Source organism: Eriocheir sinensis, chromosome 46 (assembly GCF_024679095.1).
Source record: "Eriocheir sinensis breed Jianghai 21 chromosome 46, ASM2467909v1, whole genome shotgun sequence".
Classification (NCBI taxonomy): Eukaryota; Metazoa; Arthropoda; class Malacostraca; order Decapoda; family Varunidae; genus Eriocheir; species Eriocheir sinensis.
This window is the reverse complement of record NC_066554.1, coordinates 10,243,197-10,266,115: the sequence shown is the minus strand read 5'-3', so window position 1 is coordinate 10,266,115 and position 22,919 is coordinate 10,243,197. Positions and strand designations below refer to the sequence as shown.

The 22,919-nt window shown below is 44.7% G+C and overlaps 1 protein-coding gene across 1 annotated transcript in view; it reads right to left on the bottom strand.

The window, feature by feature from the left end:
• Positions 1-22,919, bottom strand: part of LOC126980934 (metabotropic glutamate receptor 7-like) — a 200,819-nt gene that overhangs the window by 142,018 nt on the left and 35,882 nt on the right. The gene's annotated exons all lie outside the window — the stretch shown is intronic.

Here is a 22,919-nt window from a genome sequence, read left to right as displayed (position 1 = left end):
TATTTCCTACAAAATTACAAAAGTTGGAGTATTGGAGTATTGATAGAAGGCCAACTCAACAGGAATTAGACGATTCCAGGCTGGAGGCTGCATAACACTTAATCTCAGACCTTACTAACATTTCCGATTGGGGCAAGAAGAACCTTGTGTTCTTCAACGCCTCAAAAACTCAGTTTTTTCACTTATCAACTCGACACAATCTTCCAAAGATCTATCCCCTATTCTTCGACAACACATCCCTTTACTGTCCAAATCCCTTATGCAGGAGTTAACAAGCATCTTCACTCTTTCATCCCTTACACTGGTAAACTCTGGAACAGCCTTCCTTCGTCTGCATTTCCTCCTGCCTATGACTTGACCTCCTTCAAGAAGAGTGTATCAAGACACCTCTCCACCCGAAATTGACCTCTCTTTTGGCCACTCTTTACTTTTGTCTGTTGTGGGAGCGGTAAGTAGCGGGCTTTTTTTTTATACACTTTTTGTTGCCCTTGAGCCGTCTCCTTTGTTGTAAAAAAAAAAACTGTCACATTTCCTACACATAGTCGGTCATATTTCCTGAAACAAAAAACTAGTATCCAGCACATTTCCTACACAACAACTGAGTACCCAGCATAACTCCTACACAAAACGGTGCCTCCGGCGTGATTCGACATTTATACTGTCATATCTCCTACAATTCTCGTGCAATATACAAAAGTGAAGTGCAAACGAATGAAAAGTTTTAGCAGAGGAATCACAGTTGCACAGCCACCTCTTTGGATTCTTTTTGGGAGCAGCGAGTAGCGAGCTTTTTTTGTGCCCTTGAGGTGTCTCCTTTGTTGTTATTAAAAAAAATAAAAAGAAGTGTGCAAAAAGTCTAGGGATTGATAATGTGGGGTTTTACTTTCTCTCTTTAACCCGGTAGCAGCGACGGGCCAAATTTGTGGCTTTACCGTGTAGCAGCGACGAGCCAAATTTTTACCATTATATAAACCCCCAAAAGAGATGATGCATAAACTGATCACAAATGCATTGGTACTATATATTATGAAATGTTTTGCGTGAGTGATGATTTTTTCTCATTTTTCTCGCTTAGAGGGGCTTTAAGAAACATGATCCCCGCAGCTACCGGGTTAAAAACATACGTATATAAACTGAAACTATAGAACAAGTTAAAACTGTATATCGTGAGCACATTCATTTCAGAGGATCTTTATTTTAAATCATACCTCAACCCTGTCATGAACGATCGTATGACAAGAAGCATTTTACAAGGTTGTATTCTGCTGCTGCCACAAAAATAGCTATTGAATCAGCACAAGAGGTAGCGTGTCCACCGGGCAGAAAAAACACTGTCCTGGCCAGAATGTGCAGTAAAGGTCCATAAAATGCCACTTCACCTTAGTTGCGGAAAAAATAGTGGCGCTATTACGTGTGCGCGTCCCACGGATGGAGAGAACAGTGCTGGGTCGATCCTTAACTTGACTCGACTCAACTCTTGTCTGAATGTGAGCTCCACTTGTCTCCCTAGGTAGATGTGACTCATACTCAAAATTTCGATTCAAACACGGCTTGACTCGAACTCGCTGCCGTTCTTGGTGTAGGAAATGTGATTGGATCCCTGTAGGAAGTGTGACAGAATACACTTTTATGTGCAGGATATAATAGCTGTATCTATGTAGGAAATGTCACTACCCTAAGAACTGCTTTAAGCTGAAGAGATGTTACGTGTAGGAAATGCTTCGTAGAAAATGTGGCGCTCCCCTTTTGAAGCTAGGAAATGCCACTACCCCAAGAACTGCTTAAGCTGAAGAGATGTTACGTGTAGGAAATGCTTCGTAGGAAATGTGGCGCACCCCTTTTGAAGCTAGGAAATGTCACTACCCCAAGAACTGCTTAAGCTGAAGAGATGTTACGTGTAGGAAATGCTTCGTAGAAAATGTGGCGCACCCCTTTTGAAGCTAGGAAATGTCACTACCCCAAGAACTGCTTAAGCTGAAGAGATGTTACGTGTAGGAAATGCTTCGTAGGAAATGGGTAAGATGGGGGTAGTCAGGAACAGGTTGGTTAGGGTGTGTATATTTTCGTAAAGGTAAATAGGTGGCGAGCAGCGATTCCATGAAGAAGAAAGAAAGGATAGACAGGGTTAGCGTAGGTGGCAATGAATCTATGCCACTATAAACAAAATGAAATGTTACGGAAAGGATACAGCGAAGGAGCTTAGTTTAATTACGCTATATAACATCTTTTTCGCTCATCAATACCCCCTTTATCATGAAGTGGGATAATCCAATGCAAATCTATATACCCTTAATTACTCTTACTCTTTTAAAAATACTAGGAAGGTTAATGAGTTGAGTTAATGAAATACACTCCTTATTAATCACAGCATTGGTGAGGCGAGTGTTTGCGGGTGGAGACAGTAAGGGAGAGCAGCTGGTTGTGTGGTGAGGAGGCGGAAATTGTGGTGGTTTGGGTTGAATTTCCTCCTTTTGATAGTTTTTTGGGGTTTAATTTTCTTGTTAGTTTTTTGGGGGTTTAATTTTCTCCTTGTTAGTTTTTTGGGGTTTAATTTTCTCCTTGTTAGTTTTTTGGGTTTGATTTTCTCCTTGTTAGTTTTTTGGGTTTAATTTGCTCCTTGTTAGTTTTTTGGGTTTAATTTGCTCCTTGTTAGTTTTTTGGGGTTTAATTTTCTCCTTGTTAGTTTTTTGGGGTTTAATTTTCCCCTTGTTAGTTTTTTGGGGTTTAATTTTCCCCTTGTTAGTTTTTGGGGTTTAATTTTCCTTGTTAGTTTTTGGGGTTTAATTTTCCCTTGTTAGTTTTTGGGGTTTAATTTTCCCCGTGTTAGTTGTTTGGGGTTTAATTTTCTCCTTGTTAGTTTTTTGGGGTTTAATTTTCCCCTTGTTAGTATTTTGGGGTTTAATTTTCCTTGTTAGTTTTGGGGTTTAATTTTCCTTGCTAGTTTTGGGGGTTTAATTTTCCCCTTGTTAGTTTTTTGGGGTTTAATTTTCCCCTTGTTAGTTTTTTGGGGTTTAATTTTCCCCTTGTTAGTTTTTTGGGGTTTAATTTTCCCCTTGTTAGTTTTTTGGGGTTTAATTTTCCCCTTGTTAGTTTTTTGGGGTTTAATTTTCTTGTTAGTTTTTTGGGGGTTTAATTTTCCCCTTGTTAGTTTTTTGGGGTTTAATTTTCTCCTTGTTAGTTTTTTGGGGTTTAATTTTCTCCTTGTTAGTTTTTTGGGGTTTAATTTTCTCCTTGTTAGTTTTTTGGGGTTTAATTTGCTCCTTGTTAGTTTTTTGGGGTTTAATTTGCTCCTTGTTAGTTTTTTGTGGTTTAATTTGCTCCTTGTTAGTTTTTTGGGGTTTAATTTTCTCCTTGTTAGTTTTTTGGGGTTTAATTTTCTCCTTGTTAGTTTTTTGGGGTTTAATTTTCTCCTTGTTAGTTTTTTGGGGTTTAATTTTCTCCTTGTTAGTTTTTTGGGGTTTAATTTTCTCCTTGTTAGTTTTTTATTCCATTTAATTTTCTCCTTGTTAGATTTTTATTCAATTTTCTCTTGTTAGTTTTGGGGTTTGATTTTCTCCTTGTTAGTTTTCTCCTTGTTAGTTTTCTCCTTGTTAGTCTAATCTTTTCCATGTTAGTTTTCTCCTTGTTATTCTAATCTCCATGTTCGGGGGTAGCAGCGGGGTGTGTGGCGGTGAGGAGGAAACTGTGTTGCCTTGGGTATAATTTTCCCCTTGTTATTCCAGTGACGTGAAGGAGGCGATGGCTGGAAACAGAGAAATACATGAATAATGAGAGTGTGCAGATGAAGGAAGGCGAAGGTGAGGGAGAGCGGGGGATGGGGGGTGGCTGGGGGCAGCGTTGTCAAATTATCGTACTCAAGGCATTGTATTTTCGTAGTTCTGACCGATAACTATAGCAAAAAAGCACCAAGAAACATCAATAATTAAGAGTTTTAACGCTAACTTCAATTTTCGATCGGCATTTGTGTAGGTACGAGAGTTTGAGGCTTACAAGTGATGAATACAATATGGTGAATACGATAATCTGGCAGCATTGGTGGGGGGGGGGGGGATGTTGAGGACACGTGGTGTGTGTTAGTTTGTCTTGCATGAGTGTTACCATAAAGATGTGAGGGAAGGCGATGTCCTGAAGGAAGAGGAAAAGATCAGGTTGGTGAGTGTGTGTTTAGGAGGGCCATGGTGGGTGGGAGGTGTGGTGATTTGAGTAAGGGTGTGGGGGAGAGTTTTTAGAGTGTTACAAGGTGAGGAGGAGCATTGGCTAGGGTGAGAGTGCGTTCTGATCAGGGTAAAATATCGGTGTTTAGCCCCTTGACTGCGGATTTCCTACATTCAGACATCACCAAGCTACAGGAATGGAACAAAAAGTGGCTGCTACAATTCAATGAAGAAAAATGTAAAGTCATGCACCTTGGGAGGGGATATCCAACATACCAATACCACATGGGAAACACTCCACTATCCACCACAGAGGCAGAGAAAGACCTGGGAGTATATGTTACCACGCTACCAGTGAAGGGATATCCAGCACACCAATACCACATGGGAAACACTACACTATCCACCACAGAGGCAGAGAAAGACCTGGGAGTGTATGTAACCAGGCTACTAGTGAAGGGATATCCAGCATACCAATACCACATGGGAAACACTCCACTATCCACCACAGAGGCAGAGAAAGACCTGGGAGTATATGTTACCACGCTACCAGTGAAGGGGAATCCAGCACACCAATACCACATGGGAAACACTCCACTATCCACCACAGAGGCAGAGAAAGACCTGGGAGTATATGTTACCACGCTACCAGTGAAGGGATATCCAGCACACCAATACCACATGGGAAACACTCCACTATCCACCACAGAGGCAGAGAAAGACCTGGGAGTATATGTAACCAGGCTACCAGTGAAGGGATATCCAGCATACCAATACCACATGGGAAACACTCCACTATCCACCACAGAGGCAGAGAAAGACCTGGGAGTATATGCTACCACGCTACCAGTGAAGGGATATCCAGCATACCAGTACCACATGGGAAACACTCCACTATCCACCACAGAGGCAGAGAAAGACCTGGAAGTATATGTTACCACGCTACCAGTGAAGGGATATCCAGCATACCAATACCACATGGGAAACACTCCATTATCCATCACAGAGACAGAGAAAGACCTGGGAGTATATGTAACCAGGCTACCAGTGAAGGGATATCCAGCATACCAATACCACATGGGAAACACTCCACTATCCACTACAGAGGCAGAGAAAGACCTGGGAGTATATGTTACCACGCTACCAGTGAAGGGATATCCAGCACACCAATACCACATGGGAAACACTCCACTATCCACCAAAGAGGCAGAGAAAGACCTGGGAGTATATGTTACCACGCTACCAGTGAAGGGATATCCAGCATACCAATACCACATGGGAAACACTCCACTATCCATCACAGAGGCAGAGAAAGACCTGGGAGTATATGTTACCACGCTACCAGTGAAGGGAAATCCATCATACCAATACCACATGGGAAACACTTCATTATCCACCACAGAGACAGAGAAAGACCTGGGAGTATATGTTACCACGCTACCAGTGAAGGGAAATCCAGCACACCAATACCACATGGGAAACACTCCACTTCCACCACAGAGGCAGAGAAAGACCTGGGAGTATATGTTACCACGCTACCAGTGAAGGCCAAAGCCGTGCCAATTGCAGCGGACGGGTTAGGAAGGGTGTGTTATGAGGTGCTTAGGAGGATTGCATGTGGTGGTTAAGGTCAAGGAAAGGAGTGTTCTGGTTAACCCGGTACCAGCAACGGGCCAAATTTTCGCCATGATGTAAACCCCCCAAAATAGATGATGCCAAACCTGATCCCACATGCGTTGATATATATAGTATGAAGTGGTTTGTGTGAGTGATGATTTTTTCTTATTAATTCGCTTAGTGGGGCCTTCAAGAAACATGATCCCCGCTGTTACCGGGTTAAGTATGTGTTGTGTTCAAGTTAGGGTGATGGGAGGTGGTGATCCAATGTGCAGTGATGTTATAAAGAGGGTAAAGCTATTGAGTTCTCAGTGTGAAAATATGAGATGGTAAGGGTTAAGATGGTCAGGGTATCAGGGCACCTCTCCTCCCGAAACTGACCTATTTTTCGGCCACTCCTCTAACTCTTTACAGGATCAGTGAGTAGCGGCTTTTTTTCACATTTATTACCCTTTTTTATGCCCTTGAACTGACTCCTCCACTGTAAAATAAAAAAACAGAGCGTTATATTGAATGAGTGCGCTTGTCATGTTCGTGGGAGGCGCAGCAATGAGGTAGTGCTCCATTATGATATTCTGGGTAAGACAAGGCGGACGAGGGATACCGCAGAGTAATGAAGGAGAGTTCGGTGAATGAAGAAGAGATGACGAAGTGAAGGGAGGCGGAGGGGGGGTAATCCAGCGGGGGTGAAAGCGGGGAGGTCAAACGTATAAGCGATGGCGTGAGTAATTGTTAGGTGGTGGGCGGCGGAGGTGGTGGGGGATGGTGCGGGGAGGGCTGGTGACAGAGGTGATGGTGGTGTTTAATCGAGCAAGTGAAAGGGAACGGAATAAATGAACAGAATAATGGTGATGTGTGATCAGTGTTATGGGGACAGTGAGTGGTGGCGGACGACTCATCAACCAACCGACCGACCGACCGACCGAGTGAGTGAGGGATGGTGATGACGGTAGTGGTAGGGGGTTGGACAAGCGGTGTAAAATGATTGCTGTAAAGACTCAACTAATAACAATAGGGATAACAATTGTAAGAGTAATGGAGATACTGTAATGGCTGTAATGGTTGTAGGGCAAAGGGAGTGTACGGAGAAGTGAATGGAGGTTGAAGAGCAGCAGTTTGGGGTGAAGGGAGAGAGTGACAGCGAAGGGGTTGATTCAGGTTGATAAGTCAGGCTTCCAGGGTGGGTTTTTCCGGGAGAATGACGGAGGTGAAGGAAGCGGAGGAGGAGGATAAAAGAAGAGGTTGTAAGGTTCCTTGAGATGATTAGTGATCGCAGAGGAAGTGGCGGAGGTGAGGGGAGAAGGCAATGGGGAGGTAATGACTGATGGGAGACAGAGAGACAGAGAGTTGTGATGAGGCGGATGATGCGAGAAGCGGCGACTTTGATCTTAGACACGAGGAGATGAAGAACCGAAGCAAGATGTTAAAAAAAAGAGGACGAAGAGAGGATGGAAGAAGAGCGATACGAGAGACGAGTAAAGAGAAGAAGAAGGAGAAGTAAGAGGAAGAAGAGGAGGAAGAGCAAGCGGGCAAAAGAAAGAGGGAGAAATAAGAAGAAAAAGAAAGAGGACGAAGAGAGGATTGAAGAAGAGGAGCGATACGAAAGACAAGTAAAAAGTAGGAAGATAAGTAAGAGGAAGAAGAGGAGGAAGAGCAAGGGGGGGAAAAGAAAGAGAGGAAATAAGAAGAAAAAATGAGGATGAAGGAAGGATAGAAGAGTAATACGAAAGACGAGTTAAGAGGAGGAGAAGTAGGAGGAAGAGGAAGAGGAAGAGGAGGAAGAGCAGGCGAGCAACCGAAGGAGGGAAGGGAGGATGGACAAGGTAAGAGAGAGAGGAGAAGGAGGAGAAGAAGGAGAAGGCAGGAGAAGAAGAGGAGGAGGAGGAGAAATAATAAAAAAAACAGCGAAGAGAGAATGGACGAAGATTAAGTGACACAAAAAACAAGATTAAGTAAAGAGAAAGAAAGAGGAGAAGAGGAGCAGGAAGAAGAGGAGGAGGAGGAGGAGGAGGCAGGTACTTGGGACGTGGCTGGAAGGTTGGGAGGGAGAAAAGAGGGAGGAAGGGTGAAAGGAGGGAAAGGAACAAAGGTCTGAGCTATTAATGTGAGCCTCCCAGTAAAGGTGAGTGAGGTGGGGGCTGCGGGGCTCTCATTAAATGGTGGAGAGAGAGAGAGAGAGAGAGAGAGAGAGAGAGAGAGACGAGAGACGAGAGAGACGAGAGACGAGAGAGACGAGAGACGAGATGGGAAGTGTTGAAAATTACTGGAAAAAAAGAGAAAAAAATAAAGGAACAGACAAAAAGGGAGGAATAATGGAAGGGAAAAGGGAGGGAGAAAGGAGGAAGGGAGAGGGAAGGGAGAAAGAAGGGAGGGAGGGAGGGGAGGAGGGTAGGACGATAAGGGCACCGGGCGGGAACAGTGAAGAGAGAGAGAGAGAGAGAGAGAGCAATGGAGTGGAAGACAGATAGACAGAGATAGGGCGGGATAGATACAGGGTCAGGCCTGGAGTATTGGGATTCGATAGGCTGACATCAGACTGACTTCAGACGTCGCCTTTAAAGGGAATGACGTCCCCCCCCCCTCTCCCCCTCCCCCTCCCTCCCTCCCCCCCATGTACTCCCATTTGACATGTCTAGTACTACATGAGGACATTTGTTTTTCTCTCTCTCTCTCTCTCTCTCTCTCTCTCTCTCTCTCTCTCTCTCTCTCTCTCTCTCTCTCTCTCTCTCTCTCTCTCTCTCTCTCTCTCTCTCTTACTTTTCTTTCTATTTTTTTCTCTTTTACTCTCTCTCTCTCTCTCTCTCTCTCTCTCTCTCTCTCTCTCTCTCTCTCTCTCTCTCTCTCTCTCTCTCTCTCTCTCTCTCTCTCTCTCTCTCTCTCTCTCTCTCTCTCTCTCTCTCTCTCTCTCTCTCTCTCTCTCTCTCTCTCTCTCTCTCTCTCTCTCTCTCTCTCTCTCTCTCTCTCTCTCTCTCTCTCTCTCTCTCTCTCTCTCTCTCTCTCATTGTCTCCTCCTCCCCCCCTTCCCTCTTGACTGTGCCCTCCCTCCACCCTTATCTCCCTTACCTCATCTCCCTCCCTTCTCCCTTCCCGCCCTTATTACTCCCCTTAAGGTCTCCACTTGTCTGTTTCATTATTCTTATTTTTTTTCTCTCCACTAATTTTCAACACTCTCCACCTCTCCTCCACCTCTTCCACTCCTCTTCCTTTCTTACGAACATGTTTTTACTCTCAACTTTGCCTCTCTTCCTTTTATGTTAGTTTTTTTTTTTTGTTTTTCTCATATTTCCTCTTCCATTCTTCCTTTCCTTCCTTTCTACTTGTTTTCTTGTTCTTTTTTTCTCCTTCCTTCCTCTCCTTCTTCATTCCATCGTCCCTATTCTGTCTTCTTTACTACTTTCCTTTCTTTCCCTCAATCTTCTTTTTCTTTCTTATATATATTCTTTTTTTGTCCTATTTCTTCATTCCTCTATTTTTGTCTTTCTCATATTTCCTCTTCCATTCTTCCTTTCCTTCCTTTCTACTTGTTTTCTTGTTCTTCCACTCCTTCCTTCCTTTACTTCCTTCATTCCATCATCCCTATTCTCTATTCTTTACTGCTTTCCTTTCTTTCCCTCAACCTTCTTTTTCTTCAACCTTTATCTATATTCTTCTTTTTGTCATAATTATTTTCCCCTCTTTTCCTTTACAATCTTTTTTATATCCCATCTCCTTTGCTGCCTCCCTTCAATTCTCTTAACCTTATTTCTTTATTGAACCTATATAGACATTTTTCCGCTCCCTTCTTCCTCTCTCTCTCTCATTCTTCCGCCCTTCCTTCCCTTTCTCTCTCTCTCCTCCTCCTCCTCATCTTCTTTATCTACAATTTTCTGATTCCCCGTACGTGAATATAGATTTTTTTCCTTCTAACCTCTCTTCTCTCTCTTTGCTTTCTTCTTTATTTCTTTACTCTCAAGTTTCTGTTCTTTTGCTCTGATTGTTTTTTCTTATTTTCTTTCCTTCCTCATTTTGTCATCGTTCCTTCCCTTCCTCTCTCTTTCCTGTTTTCTTTTCCTTACTCAACCTTCTCTCCTTTCCTGCATTGATATTTTTTTCTCTTCCTCTCTTTCCTTCCTCCTTTTGTCATCTTTCCTTCCCTTCCTCTCCTTTCTTCACTCCTCCCTGCCTCCTCTCCGTGCCTCCACTTCCTCCTCCTCCCTGCCTCCCCTTCTTGCCCTCAACCTAAGCGAAGTTGTGGGAGGGAGAGCGGCAACAATGGCTGATAACTGACGGGGAAGTGTCAGAGTTGAGGCTCCCGGCGACTGACAGCACGAGGAGGAGGAGGAGAAGGAGGAGGAGGAGGAGGAGGACGAGGAGGAAGAAGGAAGGGAAGGGAGCAGTCGTGGCGTGTGATAGTTCCTGTACAGAAATAACGGAGAGAGAGAGAGAGAGAGAGAGAGAGAAGAATAAAGATGCAAGGAGTTAATTAGGCAAAGAACAATAAACAAATGAGAGAAATAAACAGAGAGAGAGAGAGAGACGTGGGAAGTAAGGAACAAAGGCCTTACTCGTGTGGAACAAACACAGACTTTCTCCACTTCCAAAAATTGACTCGTATCTTCATTTCACTGACTAACCTGGGAGGGAGAGAGAGGCAAAGTGGAACAGGAGAGAGAGGGAGAGGTGAAGTGGAAAGGGAAGGGAGAGAGGTGGAGGGAGTAGAAGGGGTAAGAGGAGGAGTGGAGGCAGGATGAGGGTGAGATGAATCGAAACGGGAAGAAAGGGAGAGAGAGCGGTCGGTGAGGCGGAGGAGCATAGCAGGGATGAAGGGAGAGGAGGAGGAGGAATAGGAGAGAGCGGGGGTATACAGGATAGATAACCCGAAGGTTCATGTTTGGGGCATTTCTTTTGTGCTCGCTACCTGCATGAAACGAGGTGAGGAAAGGTGTATTTTTGAGGCAAAGGTTACTCAGGTGTGCGCCGTAAAGGATGGAGGTCGCTCACGTGGAAATGCCTCCAGGACATCTACTTATAGGGGGAGCTCATGTGCTATCTGACTTAATTGTGACGCCGTTGTGAATGTGGGTATTATTATATGTCCTCTAACTCTTTATTCACGACTTATTCATCCAGTTCTTCTTTGTCTTTCTCTTCTTTCCTGCTTCCCTTTCTTTCCCTTTGCCTTCTCTTCCTTTCTTCTGTTGATACGATTGGTTTTTTTGTTGTTATTGTATTCCTTCTCAACTCCTTATTCATCCTATTCTTCTTGTTCTCTCTCTCTCTCTCTCTCTCTCTCTCTCTCTCTCTCTCTCTCTCTCTCTCTCTCTCTCTCTCTCTCTCTCTCTCTCTCTCTCTCTCTCTCTCTCTCTCTCTCTCTCTCTCTCTCTCTCTCTCTCTCTCTCTCTCTCTCTCCTTTACTGCTTCCCTTCCTTTCTCTTCCACTTCTTTTTCTGTTTATTTTACCTCAACTTACAGGCAGGGGAAGGGGAAGGGAGGCGATGCAGTCCCTCCCCGTCCCTCCCCCACGAGTTTTATGTTCGGGGTTTTGCGTCGTAGAATCTATATCACTTCTTTCCAACACTCCATCGATTAAACGTCTCGCTTCTCAAATTGCACCTGTCTCTCCTCACGTCACTACAAGTATCCCCGGTCTCTATAATCAGACTCTTGGCTTCCACAACAACAGTATATTTCACTTTCAGAATATCACTAGGCTCATAAAACCACCCATGGATATACTAAAACAACCTCTATGAAAGCCTTATATATCTGATGTGTGTGAGGATATGGGCCCTGAGCCTCTGTTAGTGTCTCGGGAGCCACGTTGACCCTCGCCGACCCAACGCCGAGGCTACCTGAATTGGGTCTTACAAGGGGCCGCCGCCTACCTGGAAACCTTTATTGGAAACTTCACTCGCTCTTACACGCGTTGTTTGGATCGATTTCGGCCTCTCAAGGTTTGAAAGACTCGAGTGGCCCGTGACTTCCTTTGGTTCTTTTTCTACTACTACTACTACTACTACTACTACTACTACTACTACTACTACTACTGCTACTACTACTACTACTACTACTACTACTACTACTACTACTACTACTACTACTGCTGCTACTACTATTACTACTACTACTACTATTACTACTACTACTACTACTACTACTACTACTACTACCATCACCACTCACATCACAACCACCACCACCACCATTACCACCACAACCAAAGCGACCATTCCTTAACATTACCAGCACCACCAACACTATCACCACCACCATCATCACCACCGCCACCACAACCACCATAACCGTCATCACTAACACCACAAACCTTCATCATCACCACAACTATACCCACCACCACCACTATCACCACCCACCACCATTTTCATCAACACACCACCACCACCACCACCACCACCACCGCTGTTATATAATTCACACATTACCACCACCAACACCACCATCATCACCACCATTACAAGCCTCATCAGTACCAGCACCACTATCGCAACGCCACTAACAGCACCGCCACTATCTCCACCACCGCCGCTATATCGGAACGGTATCACCAATTATCCCGTTTTGATCGTTACAGCTATTATTCTCTAAGAGCGAACGGGGATTATCCAGCTGGGGTACGCGGCAGGGGGTTTCGGGGGTGCAGGGGGGGGGGGGGGACCAGTGTGTCGGAGTGCCTGTCTGATGGTCTAGTCCGCTCCACACACTTAAGAGGCTACAGGGAAAAGGGCGGGAAAGGGGTTGACAGTTTGACTCACTTGAGCTTGTCGGACTTACCATGACAAGAGTAAACCAGACTTGTATTATGTGTGCGTTTATGTATTTTTATGCGCTGGTCTAACACCCCAGAAAGCTTATTTGAAGGCACTAAGGGTCGCATTACAAGACATTTCGCCGCCCACGAACACATATTTGACAAGGCTTTCGTAGGAGTTGTTGGCATTTCCAGGGGTAGTTTTTTTACCCTGGTGGTAGTGTGAGTCTTCTTCTGTACCGTGAACCTGAAGAAACACTCATTGGAACCCGACTGACCCCCTCTTTGACCTTTAGAAATGGCTGATGTGAGAAGCGAGTGTCTCATAATACCAACCTAATAATCTCCTGTTAGTGATATAAGCGAAATTTTCTTTATAATGTTGCTGTGATATATGTGATGTCTGTGTGATATATGCTCTTCTGAACTTACTACCTGCATGCCTCCACCAGCGTTACCAAATTATCGTACTCACCCACGCAACACCTTGTATTTTCCGGTTTCTGACTCGCAGCTATCGCAAACAAACACCAATAAGTAACGCTTTTAACGATAACTTTAACTAGAATCTCGTTATCTGTGTGGGTAGGAGAGTTTGGGGCTCTGGAACTGATGAATGCGATGTTTTGAGTACGATAATATGGTAACGCTGGCCTCCACCCCTCCCGCGACCCCGCTGCTCACGCCTTTCTGCTCCTGCTCCTCCTTATTCCAGTCAAATCCCTTACTCAAAAGTCTACCAACATCTTTCTTTCACCCCCTTTCGTTGGTAAACTCTGCAGCAGTCTTCCTCCATCCGTATATCCTCTTGCCTACGACTTAAACCCCTTCAAGAGGGAAGTATCAAGACACCTCTCCATCCGCAACTGACCACTCAATGGACCGTATTGGCTATACAGGCAGCGCCACATGTGGCCACTCAACTCCAAGCTGAATTTTCCATTGAGTTCAAGTTATAGACTAGAGTGCGTCTGAGACTGTCTCAGGGATACACGGCCATGATGCCGCCGCCGCACACACTTCACTCCTACCCGATTTCAGTTTTTCTCCATGTCAAACAGTAGAGTCAGGAAATCGGGTAGGAGTAAAATGTGTGCAGTCGTTGGCTTGGAGTGGTGGCGGCCTTGTATCCTGGAGGCAGCCTCAGACGCACTCTAGTACATAACTTGAGTTTTATGGAAAGTAGTACTGCTTTGACAGTTCACTGAGTGGCCACGTGTGGCGCTGCCTGTATAGCCAATACGGTCCATTCTGTTTTCTTTTGCAGGAGCAGCGCCTAGCGGGCTTCTTGTTCTTGTTATTTTTTCTTTTAGTCCTTGACCTGCTTTCTCTGCTCTATATTATTTTGTTCACTTCTTCTTGAGTTTAATTTTTTGGCTAGTGTTTCATGACGTGCACTCAAACAGTTCAATAGTGCACTGACCAATACAAGGTGAGACCCACTTGTTTACGAGCACCGAGCTGTCCAAAAAAATAGGACTGTGCATTAATATTTACCACCATAAGCCCAAGAAAATCCATCACCATTTGTAACAGCCTCACCACCACCACCACCACCACCACCACCACCGCCACATCTGACAATGACAAACGTTCCTTCCCTCACGTTAATAAAGTCCTGAGAACCAACATTTGTCTCGGGTCTCTTCCTCCTCCCTCTCCTCGCTTCATTAAACCCTTTGGTCCCGGTGATCGAGTGTGTACTTAGAACGGAAAACTTCGGGGGACTATTTGCATGGAGGACTCTATTAATAAGGTCCGTCGTCTCCTACATCAGGCTTTTCTTTTAGGTGTTTTTTTTTTTCGTTTTTGCTTCCCTCCCTCACTCCTTCACCTCTCTCATTCCCTCACTCCTCCTCCTCCTCCTCCTTCGCCTTCGCCTTTGCTGTCCTTCATCTTCCACCTTTGATTAGATAGTTAGTGTAGCTTGTCACAAACAGCCTCGTAAGGACCATTCCCTCTGCTGTTGTTTGTTCTTCCATTGTGTTCCCTTGTGTTCCTCCCTTACTCCTCACTCCTCTCACTCCCTCACTCCTCACCCCTCTCACTCCCTCACTCCTCCTCCCTCACTCCTCCCCTCCCTAACTCCCTCACTCCTCTCACTCCCTCACTCCTCACCCCTCTCACTTCCTCACTCCTCTTCCTCCTCCTCTCCTCCCTCACCCCTCCTCCTCCCACCCTCACTCCTCACCCCTCTCACTCCCTCACCTCCCTCACTCCTCCACCTCCCTCAATCCTCCACCTCCCTCACTCCTCCCTCACTCCCTCACTCCTCCTCCTCCTCCTCCTCCTCCAACTCCGCGATCGTACGTGTCTTTAAAACTTAGGGAGCATAAATTTACATGCTCATAATATCATTGCCCTGTATCATGTTTCTCTGTGTTTATTTCGTCTCTTTGTTACCCGTCTTGCTATCAATTGTCTTCACTCGATTAGCGTTCATATTGGAGTAGGAATCGGTCTATTTGCATACAGTGATACATTGTTATTATATTTGTCTTTGTGTAATATTGTGGTTTTTTTTTTGTGGTGGTTTGCTTGTTTGTTTTTCTTATATTCACTCTTTTCTTCCTCTTCAATTTTCTTGCATTCCACTCCACTTTTTTTTTCTTCCTCTCCATTTTCCATTTTCTTCCTCTCCATTTTCTTCCTTTTTCCATTTTCTTCCTCTCCATTTTCCATTTTCTTCCTCTCCATTTTCTTCCTCTCCATTTTTTTCCTCTCCATTTTCTTCCTTTTTTCCATTTTCTTCCTCTCCATTTTCTTCCTTTTTCCATTTTCTTCCTCTCCATTTTCTTCCTTTTTCCATTTTCTTCCTCTCCATTTTCTTCCTCTCCATTTTCTTCCTCTCCATTTTCTTCCTCTCCATTTTCTTCCTTTTTCCATTTTCTTCCTCTCCATTTTCTTCCTCTCCATTTTCTTCCTCTCCATTTTCTTCCTTTTTCCATTTTTTTCCTCTCCATTTTCTTCCTTTTTTCCATTTTCTTCCTCTCCATTTTCTTCCTTTTTCCATTTTCTTCCTCTCCATTTTCTTCCTTTTTCCATTTTCTTCCTCTCCATTTTCTTCCTCTCCATTTTCTTCCTCTCCATTTTCTTCCTTTTTTCCATTTTCTTCCTCTCCATTTTCTTCCTCTCCATTTTCTTCCTTTTTTCCATTTTCTTCCTCTCCATTTTCTTCCTTTGACAATTTTCTTCCTCTCGATTTTCTTCCTCTCCATTTTCTTCCTCTCCATATTCTTCCTCTCCATTTTCTTCCTCTCCATTTTCTTCCTCTCCATTTTCTTCCTTTTTCCATTTTCTTCCTCTCCATTTTCTTCCTCTTCATTTTCTCCCTCTCCATTTTCTCCCTCTCCATTTTCTTCCTCTCCATTTTCTTCCTTTTTCCATTTTCTTCCTCTCCATTTTCTTCCTTTTTCCATTTTCTTCCTCCATTTTCTTCCTCTCCATTTTCTTCCTCTCCATTTTCTTGCTTTTTCCATTTTCTTCCTCTCCATTTTCTTCCTTTTTCCATTTTCTTCCTCTCCATTTTCTTCCTTTTTCCATTTTCTTCCTCTCCATTTTCTTCCTCTCCATTTTCCTCCTCTCCATTTACTTCCTCTCCATTTTCCTCCTCTCCATTTTCTTCCTCTCCATTTTCTTCCTCTCCATTTTCCTCCTCTCCATTTTCTTCCTCTCCATTTTCTTCATCTCCATTTTCCTCCTCTCCATTTTCTTCCTTTTTCCATTTTCTTCCTCTCCATTTTCTTCCTCTCCATTTTCTTCCTTTTTCCATTTTCTTCCTCTCCATTTTCTTCCTTTTTCCATTTTCTTCCTCTCCATTTTCTTCCTTTTTCCATTTTCTTCCTCTCCATTTTCTTCCTCTCCATTTTCCTCCTCTCCATTTTCTTCCTCTCCATTTTCCTCCTCTCCATTTTCTTCCTCTCCATTTTCTTCCTCTCCATTTTCCTCCTCTCCATTTTCTTCCTCTCCATTTTCTTCCTCTCCATTTTCCTCCTCTCCATTTTCTTCCTTTTTCCATTTTCTTCCTCTCCATTTTCTTCCTCTCCATTTTCTTCCTCTCCATTTTCTTCCTCTCCATTTTCCTCCTCTCCATTTTCTTCCTCTCCATTTTCCTCCTCTCCATTTTCTTCCTCTCCATTTTCCTCCTCTCCATTTTCTTCCTCTCCATTTTCCTCCTCTCCATTTTCTTCCTCTCCATTTTCCTCCTCTCCATTTTCTTCCTCTCCATTTTCTTCCTCTCCATTTTCTTCCTCTCCATTTTCTTCCTCTCTATTTTCTACCTCTCCATTTTCTTCCTCTCCATTTTCTTCCTCTCCATTTTCTTCCTCTCCATTTTCTTCCTCTCCATTTTCTTCCTCTCCATTTTCCTCCTCTCCATTTTCTTCCTCTCCATATTCTTCCTCTGCATTTTCTTCCTCTCCATTTTCTTCCTCTCTATTTTCTACCTCTCCATTTTCTTCCTCTCCATTTTCTTCCTCTCTATTTTCCTTTTTCCTTTTTCCATTGTCCATTTTTTTCCTCTCCATTTTTCTTACATTCACTTTTCTTCCTTTCCATTTTTATTTACCATTTGAACGAGGCTTCCCCCTACCCACTCTCTCTCTCCTCTCCCCCTTCTCCTCTACCCCGCCAGTCACCCTCTACTTACTCACCCCTGTCCATTCTCATATATTTTACCCATTACTGAGGTGGTTCTTCCTTACTCATCTGTTTCTTTCCCTCTATCTTCCCCCATTAGGATTTACTCACTTGAACCTCTTACTTAGGATTTCCAGGGGGCTCTCCCATGCTTATTCCTTCCCTTTCTATATAGAATAGATATCAGTCACCTTCCTATAGAATGGATATTTGTCACCTTATTATAGAATGGATATCTAGTCACCTACTATAGAATGGATATCAAAATGTTAGAATCGGTGCAGAGGAGGATGACTAGGATGATTCAGGGGTTGAGAAACTTGCCACACGAGGAAAGACTCAAACAGTTAAACTTGCATTCTCTAGAAAGGCGAAGGGTGCGTGGAGACATGATCGAGGTTTATAAATGGATGAAGGGCTTTAATTAGGGGGATATTCATAAGGTTTTGTTGGTAAGAGAACCGGGTAGGACACGAAGTAATGGGTTTAAACTGGATAAATTCAGACTCAACAGGGACATAGGCAAAAATTGGTTTACTAACAGGGTGGTGGATGAGTGGAATAGGCTTAGCAGTCATGTGGTGAGTGCCAATACAATTGTCACATTCAAAAATAGATTAGATAAATTCATGGACAGCGATATTAGGAGGGGTTAGATACACGGGAGCTTAGGTTCAAAGGAGCTGCCTTGTACAGGCCTACCAACCTCTTGCAGACTCCTACGTTCTTATGTTCTTCTTTCCCTTTTGCATGAGACTCCCTTACCCACTCATTCGTCCCTTTCCTTTATTATTTTATCTTTAGAGGATGCTATTCCTCACTTTTTTACACATCCAAGGAAGCTGTTATTTTCTTTTCTTGTGCTGGGATTCTTAACTTTGCATCACTTTTTCCCTTTCCTTCCTTTTCCTCGCTCTATGAAGAAGGCTATTGCGTACTCGTCCCCACACTCCTGAGGCCCTGCCCTTCCTTTTCCCGCGGTTATGTTCGGTGCTGTAGGGTCGGCGGGAGACTCTACTGGCCTTACAAGCAGTGTTTCGAAGGTGGCTATTTCAACTTTCAATTCCTTCGCTCTCCTTGCTTTTTTTTCTCCCTCCCTTCTGGACGAAGCTATTTCCCACTCCCGGCCTCGCCTCCTCCGTTTCCCCTTTCCCCTTTACTAGAGAGCGTTTCTACTCATATTGTGTTGTCTCTTTGCTAACCTTAGGAGCACAGTAATCCGGAAGTGGCGATTTCAACTTTCAATCCCTTCCCTCTCCTTCCCTTTTTTTTCCCCTCTGGAGTAGGCTTTCCTTACGCCCTTCCTGGTCTTACCCCTTTCCCTTCTCTCTTTGCCCCTTCCTACCCCCTTTGTTACCCATCAATTATTTCAACTTTCAATCCCTTCCCTCTCCTTCCCGTTTTTTTGTCCCTCTGGAGTAGGCTTTCCTTACGCCCTTCCTGGTCTTATCCCTTTCCCTTCCCTCTTTGCCCCTTCCTACCCTCTTTGTTACCCATCAACTATTTCAACTTTCAATCCCTTCCCTCTCCTTCCCTTTTTTTCCCCCTCTGGTGTAGGTTCTTCCTTACGCCCTTCCTGGTCTTATCCCTTTCCCTTCCCTCTTTGCCCCTTCCTACCCCCTTTGTTACCCATCAATTATTTCAACTTTCAATCCCTTCCCTCTCCTTCCCTTTTTTTCCCCCTCTGGTGTAGGTTCTTCCTTACGCCCTTCCTGGTCTTACCCCTTTCCCTTCCCTCTTTGGCGCTTCCTACCCCCTTTGTTACCCATCAACTATTTCAACTTTCAATCCCTTCCCTCTCCTTCCCTTTTTTCCCCCCTCTGGTGTAGACTTTCCTTACGCCCTTCCTGGTCTTACCCCTTTTCCCTTCCCTCTTTGCCGCTTCTTGACCCCCTCCCCCCTTTTTTTTTACGCCTATAGCGCCGGTAGGCTTGCTTGAGGGGCCTGGATGGTGTTTGGCCCCAGCCCGTCATGGCGCAGACAAGTGTTTATAGTGCTCATCTCTGTATCCCTTCACCTATTTCAACTTTCAATCCCTTCCCTCTCCCTCCCTTTTTTTGCCTTTTGGAGGAGACTCTTTTTCCCTCCCTCCCTCGTCTTTCCCTTCCCCCTTTCCCCTTTGCTAGAGTCACTTCCTTCCCTCATGTCCTTCATTTGTTACTCTTTGAAGCACAGTGTCCCTGCAGTTGGCTATTTCAATTTTTCGTCCCTTCCCTCTCCTTCCCTTTTTTTACCTTATGGAGGAGACTTTTTCATTCCCTCCTTCGTCTTTCCCTTCCCCCTTTCCCCTTTGCTAGAGTCACTTCCTTCCCTCATGTCCTTCATTTGTTACTCTTTGAAGCACAGTGTCCCCGCAGTCGGCTATATCAATTTTTCGTCCCTTCCCTCTCCACTTTTTTGTACACTTTGGAGAAGGCTCTTGCTTACTCCTTCCCTCGGCTTTTCCCTTTCTCTTTTCTCCTTTGCTACAGCCACTTATTACTCTTATTTGTTACTCTTTGGATCACAGTGTTCCTGCAGGCGGCTATTTCAACTTCTAGGGTCATATTATCAGACATTTCGCCGCCCAAGAACACATATTTGACAAGCCTTTCGTAGGAGTTGTGGGCATTTCCAGGAGTAGCTTAATGACCCTGGTGGTAGTGTGACCCTTCCTCTGTACCGTGAACCTGAAGAAACACTCATTAGAACCCGACTGACCCCCTCTTTGACCTTTAGAGATAGCTGATGTGAGAGGCGAAAGTGTTTTATAATACTAACCTTAATCTCTTCCTTATCTTTCCTTTTTTTTCCCTTTCCCTTTTCCTTACTCCTTTCCTTGTCTTTTCCGTTATCCCTTTCCCCTTTGCCGCCACCAATTCTCTTTGTTACCCTTCGGAGCACCGCCACCCTTCTTGGTCACCCCTGCACTCCTTCCCCGCCTCCACAGCTATTTCAATTTCCAATGCTCTCTCTCTCTCTCTCTCTCTCTCTCTCTCTCTCTCTCTCTCTCTCTCTCTCTCTCTCTCTCTCTCTCTCTCTCTCTCTCTCTCTCTCTCTCTCTCTCTCTCTCTCTCTCTCTCTCTCTCTCTCTCTCTCTCTCTCTCTCTCTCTCTCTCTCTCTCGCTCTCTCTCTCTCTCTCTCTCTCTCTCTCTCTCTCTCTCTCTCTCTCTCTCTCTCTCTCTCTCTCTCTCTCTCTCTCTCTCTCTCTCTCTCTCTCTCTCTCTCTCTCTCTCTCTCTCTCTCCTTCCTTTTTTCTTACATTCTGGAGGAGGCTCTTATAGTCCCATCTTCTTTTCCCTTTCCCTCGTCCTCTTTGCTTCACTTTCTACTCACCGGTCTTCCATTTGTGTCCTACCATCTTCGATTCTCACTCCTGCACCCCTTCCCTGCCCTACAGCAGTGCCCGGTTCCCCTGGGGTCGTCGGGGGCAGCGTTCCCAAATTATCGCACTCAGCCACTCAGCACATCCCATCTTTCTGTTTTTGACTCACAGCTGTAGGAAACAAACACCAACAAGTAACGCTTTTAACGATAACTTCACCTAGAATCGCGTCATCTGTGTGGCTACGAAAGTTTTGGGCCCTGGAACTGGTGAATGCGATGTTTTGAGTACGATAATATGGGAACGCTGGTCGGGGGTCACTGTTTACCAGGTGTGCTCCATTGGCTTCGGGTCATGACAGGTAAGCGGCGGCACATTTGGTTATCGTCGGCTATTCACTGAGGGTATCGCGGGGGCTGAGTTTTCATGGCCCGATAGACGATGCTGAAAGGCTATATTCCCCCTGCACTCCACTCCCTGCCTACCTGCCTGCCTACCTGCCTGGCTACCCTCCTCCCTTCACGTTTTCCTCCCTGGCTCCTTTCTTTAGCTATCCTTTCTTTCTTTCTTTCTCTCTTTCTTTAGCTATTCTTTCTCTTCTTCCTTCCTTACTAACCTTCTTTCTCGTTTTCCTCCCTGGCTCCTTCCTTTAGCTATTCTCCCTCTTCTTCCTATTCTCTCTCCCTTTCTCTTTGCCTCCCTTCACGTTTTCCTCCCTGGCTCCTTTCTTCATCAATTCTTCCTCTTCTTCCTTCCTTCCTCCCTTTCTTCCTGTCTTCCTTTCTGGTTCATTGCCTTCGCTATTCTTCCTTTTCTCTCCCTTCTTCCTCCTCCCTTCCTTGCTAACCTTCCTTGACGTCTTCCTCCCTGCCTCCTTTCTTCAGCTATTCTTCCTCTTCCTCCCTTTCTTCCTTTCCTCCTCCTCTCTGCTCCTTCCCTCTCTGCTCGCCTTCACTCTTATTTCCCTCCCTCCTTCTTTCTCTTCCTTCTCCCATGCCCCAAATTAAAGTATGAAAATAAGAGAGAGAGAGAGAGAGAGAGAGAGAGAGAGAGAGAGAGAGAGAGAAAGGCTGTGGAAACATGTGGCTATGAAACACAGGCAACAGAAAGCCTATTGGCTCATTACGGGTTGCCCTTTGGTGATTTAATCTGCTCGACAGCCACTTGGGGCCTGAGGGAGCAGATGGCTTCTCGACGATGAACAGATGAAAGCACCTCGATATTGAGGAGTAGATGAAAGCAACTCAATATTCAGTTTACTCCCGACGCAGCGAAGTGACGGTCGATTCTATATTTGAAGGAGTTGATAGTATTCGCATTTACTACTTCTGAAGGAAGATTGTTCCAGTGACGGATGACTCGGGTTGAAAAGAAACTCCTTCCGATGTCTGTGTTACATCGACTAGACTGAATGGGTAAACCGTATTTCTAGTTCTTGGTTGGTTTGCAATTCAAAGAAATTGGTAATCGACGTTATTGAATTTTTCAGATACTTGAAGACTTGAATCATATCTCCTCGTAGGCGTCTTTTCTCTAATGTAAAGGTGAGTCGCTTGAGTCGTTCCTCGTGCAGTTGAGCCCTTAAGGTTGGTATCATTTCGTGGCGCGTCGTTGAGTCCTTTCAGTAAATCAATGTCCTTTCTTAATTAGGAGACCAGAACTGTACTGCATACTCGAGGTGCGGTCTTACCATGGAATTATACAAGGATAGCATCGTCTGGCGTTTACACTCGAAGTTCCTCGCTATGAACCCGAGCATAGTGTTGGCTTTGTTGTGTGCTTTTTACAGTGATTCGCGTGTTTCAGGTCACTGCTGATAGTGACTCAAGATCCTTTTCCTCCTGCATCGCGCAGGGGTCTCCCATTCATGATGTATGTGTGGTTACTATTTCTGGACCCAATGTGCATGACTTTGCATTTGTCAACATTAAGGACATTTGCCATTTTCCGACCATTCGATAATGTGATTGAGGTCTTTCTGAATGATTTCGCAGTCCCGGTCTTTGTGAGGCCTTTCCCCCCACCTTAGTGTCATCAGCAAATTTCGATATTGTGGATTTCAGTCCTGATTCGAGGTCGTTGATATATATGATGAAGAATGGGTCCCAGCACTGACCCTTGAGGCACTCCACTAGTGACTGGAAGCCAATCGGAAGGCTGTCCGTTGAAGTAGTACTCGTTGTTTTTCTGTCGGTGAACAGATGAAAGCACCTCGACATTGAGGAGCAGATGAAAGCACCTCGACATTGAGGGCAGATGAAAGCACCTCGAGTGAGGACAGATGAAAGCACCTCGACATTGAGGAGCAGATGAAAGCACCTCGATATTGAGGAGTAGATGAAAGCACCTCGACATTGAGGAGCAGATGAAAGCACCTCGACATTGAGGAGCAGATGAAAGCACCTCGATATTGAGGAGTAGATGAAAGCAACTCAATATTCAGTTTACTCCCGACGC